We start from the raw sequence: 12,280 nt of genomic DNA on the forward strand, positions 1-12,280 counted from the left end.
GTATAAAAAAATCAGCGTATGTCATCAGTATTATAATTAGAGTTCTTCTAATCGGCTTCTTGGCATGTAGCCCTGTGTAATTTTGTTTTTATAAATATGGAGTTTTGATTTGTGCGACAGTTAAGCAGCAATTGATTTTAGATAGGTATCACTCATCTGTGGTCGTAACCCAAACAATAATGTTTCTTAACAGTTTTTAGTATGAGTACGTTTAGCAAAATTTAAAATTCCCAAATTAATCAACAATTGTTTATTTCTTCTAATATTATTTGACATGTTTAAATTTAGGAAAAACGCAAAATCAATAATTAATGCAATGTGTGCCTATTTAGATACTTGTAGGTACCAATATATTGTACGCACACGTATGTGTAAGGTACTACACATTAAGGTGACAAAAAATGTTTAAAAAATTTCTCATCAGGTGAACTTTAAAATTAATAACAATTTTACAAGCTTATTAATTTCAGTTACTAATATTCTTGTGTTTTTGTACTGTGTGGTTACGGTTCTAAAGAATATAGCCACCCCCTCTCTTCCCGTGGGTGTCGTAAAAGGTGACTAAGGGATAACACAGTTCCTCTACCACCTTGGAACTTAAAAAGCCGACCGGTGGCGGGATAACCATCCAACTGCTGGCTTTGAAATACACAGGCCGAAGACGGGCAGTAGCGTCTTCGGTGCGACAAAGCCAGCCCTGCGGTCACCAACTCGCCTGCCCAGCGTGGTGTCTATGGGCAGGACACGTGAGTTCGCGTTGTTTTTGGCGTGAACTTGTGGAGGCCTATGTCCAGTAGTGGACTGTATAGGCTGTAATGATGATTTAATGAATATTTTTGTTTGTGTAATACAAATACTATTAAATTAAAATGATAAATGACGACACCAAGGGTTTTATTAAAATATTACTTGCTAAAATAATCATATTATAGTCAAAGAATGATTCGTTTCATCTGCAAACAAATAATAAAATAACATCTAATAATCTCGTAGCATATACATTACCCGTATCCTCGTTAGGCTATAATGCGGAAAATTGAAAAGGCTATTATAATAAACAGATACTAATATAGTTTGGGGCATATCTCAATTCCGCCATCGCTCGAGTACGTACTACACTGCACTAATTGTTTTGGAGTTCATCCAAAATACGAACTTAACCGAATTTCACGGATCGTACGGTGCATAGAAAATTGTTGCTCCTAACATATTTAGCGAAATAATAATGTCTAAAGTACTAATATACATTGTGTGAGCGTCGATATAGTATGGTGCATAAAATTTACTAAAATTACCACAAGTTTTGAACTTAATTGATATCACGCATATATATTTATAAGTAACTATCAAGTTTAGTTTAGGTAGTTTTGAAATCTTATACTATTAATCGAGCAATTCTTTTATATATATATAATGAAAAAATGGCTACAATATCGTTAGAATACGAAGGTAAATTTCGCAATTGTCAATTAAGTTGTAATAGCTCAGGTGGGAAATGATTCGGTCGCGATCTACCGAAAAGACCGCGGTTCAAATCCTCGTGTTTTGCAGATCGATTATAATTTTTTCTTTTTTTTTTCTAATTGCATTCGTTATTTTTTATTTAAATAGCCAGTTCATATTTTTTATTATTATATTGGTAAAATCGAAAAATATTATTCATATTTTATCAATATGTAATTAAATATGTCTGTTATTTAGAAAAAAAATATGTAATTCGTATTTAAATAAGATTTCCAAAACACACGATTTACTAAAAATACCGAGCTCAGCTCGGTCACCCAGGTACTGTAATAGTAATTTGATGAATTGTACCATCCTTTATAATATTAAATTTCATGTTTAAATATATTAAAGTTTATTATTTTTAAACGAAATTGTATGAATTAAATGATGTTACAAATAATTATTTTTAACCGTTTGTTTATTGGTAGTTTCTAAATGGCAAACGCGCTAATTCACGTATAATCAAAAGTGTTCATAGTGACCTTGAAAGCTTAAACGTAATCGCATTAATGGTCTCAACTTTGATTTAAATTTATTAACTGTAGACACTTCTTGAATTATGAGCTTACATCAATATATTGCATGATTAACGAACTTTCATTCTCGTTTATTACCTCATTACTATTACAAAAACATTGCTAACAAATTTAAAATGTCCGTGAAGTCGTAAATCCTAAATGCGACGTCTAATTTATTTTCGCTACAACATTCGCGTAAATACATGTAAATAAAATAATTGCTCGCATCGTCTGTGCACACGTCTAAACTACTGAAGATAGCAAGATAAATATCTCATTTATTTTAACTGACTAAACATCCCACGCGGTTTTTCTTGTTTTGTATTTTTTTACTTCACCAATTCATTGATGGTTGTGTTCATCTAGAATACATTCACAAAAGATTACAAAATTTGTTTTATAATTTCCTACAAAGAGATTCTGGTTATATTATCGAAAATATAAAAATATTTCTCTGTTAAGTGAATTTTAATTAATTTTTTGGAACGAAGTTCCTTATATTTGGCTCATCAACGCTTGCGATTCCTTAATTCTTTTGAAACATTGCATATTATTCATCTTACTAGCATCAATTTATCAGTCAGTCAGTTCAACCTATTACAGTCCACTGCTGGACATTAGCTTCCCCAAGCCGCGCCAGACATCCCGGTTTTCCGCATTCCTCATCGAGCCTACACCGGCAATACATCGTCGGTCCAGCGAGTCGGAGGACGTCCGACACTGCGTTTTCGAACACGTGGTCTTCACTCAAGGATACGTCTGCTCCAACGGCCATAGGTCCTGCGACACAGGTGACCAGCCCACTGTCACTTTAACTTCATAATTCTGTGGACTATGTCGGCTATTTTCGTTTTATCGCGGATATTCTCATTCCTAATCCTATCCTTGAGACAGAAAGATAATAATGGAAGTATAAATAATGTAATATTCTTGATGTTCTAAACGGCATACGATAGAGATCTTCTTCGTAGATTTTTTTTATTCCAATACATTATTTATAAGTTTGTATTAATATGATTAGTTATAAAGGCTTCAGTTTTAATAACATTTCAATGGGCCAGTTTGCTATTATTCTTTAATTTTTAAATTTTATTCAATTATATAACTATGACATATGCTTTTGCTATCTTTGTTATGCTTGTTTTTCTATTTTCATAATATTCTTTAAATAATATCTTAAATTAAAGGTACTTTGTGGAATCAATAATAGTTCATTCAAATCAAATTCATACTAAATATGTTAACACACAATATCCGTATTAACTAATCTCCTACAGCACTAAATAATTATTAAAAAAAATATTTAAATTGTGTTCCACTTACACTTAAATATTATATGAAGAAAAATTAATTACTTTTATTATACGTTATAAGAAAATATTAAAATTTATTTTCATATTTGAACTGTTTTAATATTTTCCTTTTCATAACAAAGTAGTAACACTAATTCAAATTGCGTTAACATAAAAAAATCACTATTATATTATTTAATTCACTCAACAGGAAGACCGTTAACGTAATTTAAGACCACCTGATATATTTTATTAGTTGAACGTTCCATTTTTACATTTGAAATAATTTTATAACCTACGGGATAGTGACAGAGCTCAGAATCATGCACCGGCAAATGTTGCAAGACCGAAATAATTATAATTTGGAGGTCACGCCTACGTTTTCGCATTTTATTTTCTCCTTGCAACGAACAACAATAAAGAAGCTCACGGCAACACAAAATAGACATTGACGTTGAATTAATATTGACGCCATCTTGAAATATTTTGTCTGTGGGTTTTTTTCTTGTTCTCAGAGCAAATGTAATAATTTAAAAAGTGTGTGTTTCAGAAATATATTATTTACACAGATACGTACCTATATCGACTGATGTTTGAACTCTTAAAAATTTCAGTGCAGCAGTAGTGTCTCACGCTGTTTGTTCTATTTCCAATATAAATAAGGGCGTTAGGTTATAAATAAAGAAAAATTAGTTTTATCAATCATCTATGATACTATGTTGGTCATCGAACAAAAAAAAGATTAAAAATGTTTAAAAAATAATTTTATTGCATACACAATTTTTTCTAAATATTCTCTCACAAAAAGTTAAAAAAAAATGAGAAATGTGTGTAGCCAGATTAGTAAAATATTGAAGAAAGTACTTAATTTAAGAATGTGTGCATTAATCTTATAATAATACATTTCGTTTGTAACATTATCAAAAGAGTTATTGAACGTAGAAAGACCTACGGCAATAACTTACTATACCCCATTTTTGTTATATCAAAAATAGTTTAAATTGGATAAGAAAACATGACATAAGCGCGCTAGGACGAAAAAAGCTTGATATTTATATGAGAAACTAGCCGTGCCCGCAAATTCTTCCGCGTGGAATTTAACAAAATAACTATTAAAAAAAAAACTAAAATAAAAGTAGCCTAAGTTACTCCTTACTACATCAGATATCTGCCAGTGAAAGTTCCGTTAATATCGGTCCAACCGTTTCAGAGATTAGCCGGAACAAACAAACAGACAGACAGACAAAAATGATAGAAAATGCTTTTTCGATATGTACCATGTAAACATACATATGAATTTAGTTAAAAGCGGTTTTAATATTACAAACAGACACTTAAATTTTATTTATTTGTTTAGATTACAATCACTTATCAACAAATTGTTATTTGCAAAAAATTTAAATAGTAATTTCTACATCAGTTTAAAACTAATATTTATTGTACAACTGACCTTGTTTACGACGGAATGAGATTGTTCAGATAGTTTGAATTCATTCCCAGCTTAACATTTTATTATTAGTGAATTAGACGACAAGCAATAACTTTCTATTTAATTTATTTTCTCCGACATGATTTTTCTTCGTAATTTCAATTTCGAATATCTTGTGATACGACTTATTCTAGTTGTATTCGGTTACAAATATTTTGAATGGAAATTCGTTTGAGATGTCTTTTTCGTTGTGTTTTCATTAGACATTGAGAGACGATTTTGTGTTAAGAAAATGTTTTGATAACAAAAAGTTATACCAATTTTATATATTTTTAATTTATCACAATTTTATATTTCAATTATATGAAGAAAGTAACTTTTGTATATTTGTCAATGTTGTCAATACATTTAAGTTAAAAATATCGATAATATAGTATTTTGAATCGTTTCCTAAGTACTATAAATATAGCAATGATCGACCCTTATTCTTACGTATTATAAAAATGTTAAACTATAAATCACGCATCTTAAACATTGTAGTCGCAAATATGTTTTAAAAATCATTACAAATTTTACATTTACTTCTATTTACGCGACGCGTTGGCGCAGTGGTCATAGCACTGGCTGTTGCGCTGGCGGTCGCGGGTTCGATCCCCGCTCACGACAGACATTTGTATCGGTCATATGGATGTTTGTCGTGGTCTGGGCGTTGTGCTTGTGTATTGTGTGTGTTTCCGGACCCCCGACACAGGAGAAAATCCTACTAGGAGCCGTTGAGTGTGAAATGTTTATTTATTTATTTATTATTCAAAATGCATTTTTAATTTTTTTTTATATCAATATAATTTTAGTTAAACATTTATGTTAATGATTACACATTATAGTAATAATGTTTTAAATAAAAAAAATGTTGGTATATTAATAATTGACAAAATAAACAACTAACGATCAACGGCCTCTAGTCTATCTAAATGTCCTACGTCACATCTTTTTTCTTTTCCTATGTATTAAATGAGTAAAATAAGTTTTAAAAATACTTTCATTTCCGTAATTTAGTTGCACGTGACTGTACAAAAATATTGAAATAATAAAGACAAGAAGCGTAATTTCTTCCTTAGAAAATAAAAATTGCTGCAAAAATTTAAACCTTAAAAGAGTTTTTATCATAATACATACACAATCATACATATTGACGAAAATATATACAGTTATTTATACGTATGTAAAATATATATGTCTATATATAGTATTGAATACACAAAATCCCATTCAGTCTGTAACATCTCACTGCTAGGCCTCTTTGCCCATGTAGGAGAAGGATTGGAGCATAATCTGCCACGCTGCTTCACTGCGGGTTAACGGATATGTTTTCTACTATTAATAATGATCAGGTATTTATGATTAAAAACGGGACCGACGGCTTAACGTGCTCTCCGAGACACTTTGGGGAGACTCACTCAGATAGACATTCAAAGCGGAAAGAAATATTTATACAATTACAAATATCTATCCCGAGCGGGAATCGAACCCCTAAACCGTCGGTATTTTAAGCGACTACTCGTACCACTACACAAGAGCGGATGTCTGTATGCGGTTGATTACTCAAAATGGATTTAGCAAAAAAACCTCCCAAAATATAACAACTTTTTGACAAAGTTTATAAGTAAACAAAAGTACAGAGAAAGTGCTAAACTTAAAAAAAGTTTTTTTTTTGTTATAGAAAATGTTCACAATAATCTGTAAATATGCTTGTGTGTACAACTACCTAAGTACATGTTTGTATGTGTTACGTACACATATAACATAACTATGATCAAGGAAAGCAGATAGAGATAAATAGTGCATATAAGTGTTGACCTCTGGCTCTTGTTATCTTATAGGTCAAATAGTCTTGTAAGGGAGTGATCACACTGAGTCTACAGTTAAAGCAATAATTTGTTATTTTAACATTGAAATAAATTAGTCTTATTTCTTTTGTTTAAATGTTTAATGGAGATAAATGTAATTTATTATAATTTTAATATGGAATTTGTATGTAGCACATTAATCTTGGTTTGTATAGTGTAAACAGTTTGAAAGATTCTAACAAAATATGAGGTATCATGAGATTGATAAAAATTAATGTGTACAGCTGTCGCTGTAAAAAGGATTTACTTGTAATGATTAAAAATGAAAGCATCTAAATTTTAAATAAATATTTTTGTAATATAAAAATATACACAGGTAAATAAACCTAATAAAAGTTGAAAGCAGGAAGGTATTTATTTTAGGTATACCTCTATTAAATACTTCTATCAAATTGCATTCCGTCTAATAACATGCGGTTTTTTTTAATCAATACATTTTTTTTACATTATTACTTTTTTTAATTTCATATGCCACCTATTTATTATCAGACTAGATCGTGAGAATAGCATACAATAAAAACAATACCATTCCACCGTTTCTTATTTCTAAATTAGCCACTAAATCTGTCACATATTATTTAATTATTATTGTTTATTCGTACTTTTAAACTTATATTTATTTGACAATTTTCCTACTTGCTGATAAAATATATCGAGTTCTGTAACAACATTTTGTAACGACAAAAAAATTTAAAATTTATTTTCTAATAATTATTAGAACAATTCCAGCACTATACAAAGTGACCGTTAATATTATAAACAAAAAAAAATACTCACTTAATACAAACAAGGATCACTTATTCATACATATACACTCACACACACACAAACACTTATTTAAATTCAAACAGACAATCGGCCGAAAATGTTCGCAAGCTTTGCGAACCACGTGTTGCGTCACGAAAAGCGGGAAGGAAAAACGATTCTAATAACTCCACTGGACACCACTCTTGCCCGCAAGTCACTCACTACTGGCCATACGTTTCACATACATTGCTGTGTGGACACAACAATTTATTTTCATATACAACGAACCATCGAGCATACCTAATAGATTTACAACGAAGAACCGTAAAAACGCCTCCACTTTCCTCAAAACAAATTTATTTTTTCTTGCTAAACTTATATTTTCGATAGTGTATAATCTATACAAATAAATAAAATTGGAGTGTCTGTTTGTAATCTTAAAATAACCGCTTTTTACTATATACATACACAGTATATATACCAAAATAACATTTTTTTTACAATTTTTGTCTGTCTGTCTGTTTGTTCCGGCTAATCTCGGAAACGGCTGGACCGATTTTGAGGGGATTTTTACTGGCAGATAGTTGATGTAATAAGGAGTAACTTAGGCCACTTTTATTCTAGAATTTAGTAAATAGCTTTTTGTTAAATTCCACGCGGATGAAGTCGCGGACACAGCTACTTATATACAATATATAAAACTTTAGTTTAGTACATTTTTATATCTATGTATAGTAAGTAGATGAGGAAATAATGTGTATCAATAAGGAAGAGCAGAAATAGTTCCTTTTCCTCCAGTTTGCCGTTGAAGTTAAATATCCGTTCTAAATATTGCAATAGTTCAGGACATTTTCTTAGTAAAGATTATTGGAAAGACATTTTTTTTTAATTTATTATTTATCTAATGAAAAAAGTTTTTTCCACTCAAAAACTATTGGAATTTCGAAAATACCTATAAAGTTTTATTTTTTATTTTAGTACCTAACAGTGACATTTTTAAAAACAGTGGTTGTTTCACATACATTATCAAAAATCGATAAGTATGTTAAGGTTAAGATACACTTGGCGCATTCCAAATATACACACATAAATACCACTTGTAATCTAAATCATATCAAAATAATATTGTCTTTTCTGTTATGTTATATTTATTTTAGACTAGCTGTGCCCGAGACTTCGTCCGCGTGAAATTTAACATAGAAGTTATTGTTCAGTTAGCAGTTATAAAATAAATAAATTTCTAAATTAAAAGTAGCGTAAGTTACTCCTTACTATATGAGCTATCTGCCAGTGAAAGTTTCGTCAAAATTGGTACAGTAGTTTCAAAGATTAGCCTGAACAAACAGACAGAAAAAAATAATATAAAAAACGTTATTTTGATATGTGTACCGTGTATACATCCATATGCATTTAGTAGAAAGCGGTTATTTTAATATTACAAACAGACACTCCAATTATATTTGTTTGTATAGATAAAATAAAATATAGGAAACCGAATCGTCTGACATTTAAACTTCTAACGCAATGTTATTTCTGACAAAGTTGAAAAAGAAGGATGATAGATGAAGCTGGGTTTAAAAAATATTGAATACATTTTTTATGTACCGAGTTTGTGACTATGAACATTTTATGAATTTAATAAACATTTTTAAGCTCTAAAAAATTAAATATTTATATATTTATAATATATAAATTTGCTTCTGCCTATAATATCCCACAGCTGGGCTTTCTCCGTATAGGAAAAGAATCAGAGCTTAATCCACCATACTGCTCCAATGCGTTTAAGTGGATATATTCCCTACCATGAGTAACGATCGCTATCAGGTGTTCAACTGGGATCGACGGTTTAACGTGCTCTCCGAGGCACGGTGGGGAGACCCACAAAGACCGCAAAAACACCCAGACTGCAGTAAATATCTGCATGGCTAATACAAATGTTTGTCATATGTGGGGATCGAACCCGCAACCGCCGGCTCAACAGCGACAAACCAGTGATGTGACCGATGCGCCAACGCAGCGACAAATATAAATATTTTAAGGTTGAATTTATAAGAATAACTCAAATTGCCCATTGTAATCTAATCCTTAGTAAGGGTAAAGGACAGGTGGAAGCAAATGACCAAATCGATACAGGGGTTTTAATAATTGATTTAGCAGTCGACGTCCGACGCCCGATAGCGTTTGGAAACCGTAGTAAATATTTGTTTGCTTTACAACTTCCATCGATCGTCGTGGATAACGATTTCAAGTCTATAACGATCGAGACGTTCGATGTTTTAGAATTTCCGTACCGATGGATGCTTAATATTTTATGGATGAAACATTTTTACGTCAAATAAAAAGTAAATTAAACTCTATGCCTTGAAATATTTATATTTGTCGTAGCGTTGGCGCAATGGTTACAGTACTGGTTTGTGGCTGTTGCGCTGGAGGTTAGGGTACGATCCCCGCACATGACAAACATTTGTATTGGCCATACAGATGTTTACCGTGGTCTGGGTGTTTAAGCAGTCCTTGTAGGTCTCCCCAACGTACTTCGGAGAGCACGTTGTTATCACACTTACACTTGATAGTGATCGTTACTCATAGGGAATAGTAGAGAGTATATCCGCCAACCCGCATTGAAGCAGTGTGGTGGATTAAACTCTGATCCTTCTCCTACATGGAGAAAGAGGCCTTTACCCAGCAGTGGGATATTACAGGCTGAAGACTTGAAATATTTATTTATTTATACTTTATTGCACACTTACAAGTACATTAAAAAGAAACCATTAAAAAACATACTGAAGAAATTGCAAAGACGGTCTTATCACTGACAGTGATTTCTTACAGACAACCCGTCTATAAAGAAAACATTTGTGACATATAACAGGCACACAGTGTAATTTATTAAGCACATAGTACAAGATTCATATATAAGCATATACAATACACCGAAAACTATATTCATATAAATATAGACGTACACAAACACACATTTACATAATAAAATGCATAAAAAAAGAATTAAAAAACACACAAACAATACATAAACAAATATTTTTATTTTTTTAACCGACTTCAAAAAAGGAGGAGGTAACTCAATTCGACCGTATATATATATGTATGTTCGGGGATAACTCCGTCGTTCATGAACCGATTTTGATTATTCACTTTTTGTTGGAAAGGAGATATCCCTAGTTTGGTACCATGATAAGGAAACCAGGATCTGATGATGGGATCCCAGAGAAATCGAGGGAAACTCACAAAAATCCGCATAACTTTTTACTGGGTGTACCGATTTTGATGATTTTTAATTTAATCGAAAGCCGATGTTTACCATATTGTCACATTTAACCCGCCATCGGTGACGTATATGTCTGAGAGACCGGGCGTTTTAAAAAAATCGAATAACTTTTTCCCGCGTAATCGATTTTCGTCGTGATCTCGAGTAGCTGCTGCATTGCACGCGACCTGTCACCAGTTCCCCCCCGCGACATCGAAGCGGACGCACGTTCTGAAGTTTTGGCGCCATCCCGGTGCGTGAGACCGGTGTCACCGATTATGTAAGTAAAACAGTCATAGTTGAATTTTTAATTGTTCATATTTTATCAGGGCCATATACATTTTTACTTACTATTTTAGTTTTGTTATTACTTGATTGTACTTCCCTATGATTAGTTAGTTTATTGGCATAATTTTATAGATATTTCACGAAAATACCATATTTCAAATTATAAAATTTATTTTAGCATGTCATTCGAAAATGAACAGCGTCGGCTCGAGTCTCTTCTACAAGAAGTACTCGATGAGGACGGGCCATCAATGCCATCAGACATCGCCATCAGACAAGTGCAAAAAATATTTGTGTCTTGAACATGTAGTGCCTTTCTGCAGAAGCTGTTTGACTGAAGAATAGTCATTTTTTAGATTAATTTTTGGTTATTTTTTTTGTTGGTATGATGCCACTTTTTGTTTATTTTATGTAAGTTCCTAGTGTCCTAAAAGAGATAAGACTGAACTTATATAAAAAATATATTGATATTTGTGTTTTCTATGATCTAACAACAGTTATGTTTAAAAAGTTAATAAATTTTCTTGTTTTAAGTGTCATTGTTTTAAAATAAATAAAAATATAATAAACGTACTGTGATTAACAAAATATCTTTGTTTTATTATCAAAGAACATATATACATAAATATAAAATAGATAGTAAAAAAATATTTATATAAATCTTCCATTGTAAATCCCGGTGCATGAGACCGGCGTCACCAATGATGTAAGTAAAATTGACGTCACCGGTGGCGGGTTAAATTTCATCGAGATCTGATAACAACTTTTGGAGTAGTCTTTAATATTACATATTTACTTGATTATTTTTTCGTCTACCTATGTTGTATTACTTGTCGATATAATTGAAGTCGGTTTTTCTTCGTTTGCCTGCAAACACAATTATATTAATTATTTTTTATACTTGGTGAAATTTGTTATATTCCTTAAGTTATTTTTCGTTTTAACGTTGAAAGTCTTTAAAAAAACAAATTCGCAGTACCTTACTATTACTTATTTCTACATACCTATTTTATTTTCATTCAAATTTTTTGTCTGTTTTGAAAAAACAAATAAATAATAGTTTAAATATAATTAAAATGAGGTAATATTATTATTGATCACAATCTTCGATAGTGTCAAAATATTATAATTTAAAATTATACCCCTGTTTCTATATCATTCTAATTAATCATTTAACTTTCTTATTCGAATGTGATATAGAACAGACTGCACTTCATTGTAATAGATGATCGATATTTCTATTAATAGAAACCAATGCATTCTAAAGGCTTCTAACAATGAAACTAGCAATGAATAAGTGAATCGTTAAAGGCAACCTCAGTAGCACA

The 12,280-nt window shown here is 31.3% G+C and overlaps 1 long non-coding RNA gene across 1 annotated transcript; it reads left to right on the forward strand.

The window, feature by feature from the left end:
• Positions 1-10,859: 10,859 nt before the first annotated feature.
• Positions 10,860-11,420, forward strand: LOC123655480. The gene is made up of 2 exons (XR_006743410.1): positions 10,860-10,944; positions 11,131-11,420. It is a non-coding gene; the product is annotated as an uncharacterized LOC123655480 (long non-coding RNA).
• Positions 11,421-12,280: the final 860 nt, after the last annotated feature.

This window comes from Melitaea cinxia, chromosome 8 (assembly GCF_905220565.1).
Source record: "Melitaea cinxia chromosome 8, ilMelCinx1.1, whole genome shotgun sequence".
NCBI classification, from domain to species: domain Eukaryota; kingdom Metazoa; phylum Arthropoda; class Insecta; order Lepidoptera; family Nymphalidae; genus Melitaea; species Melitaea cinxia.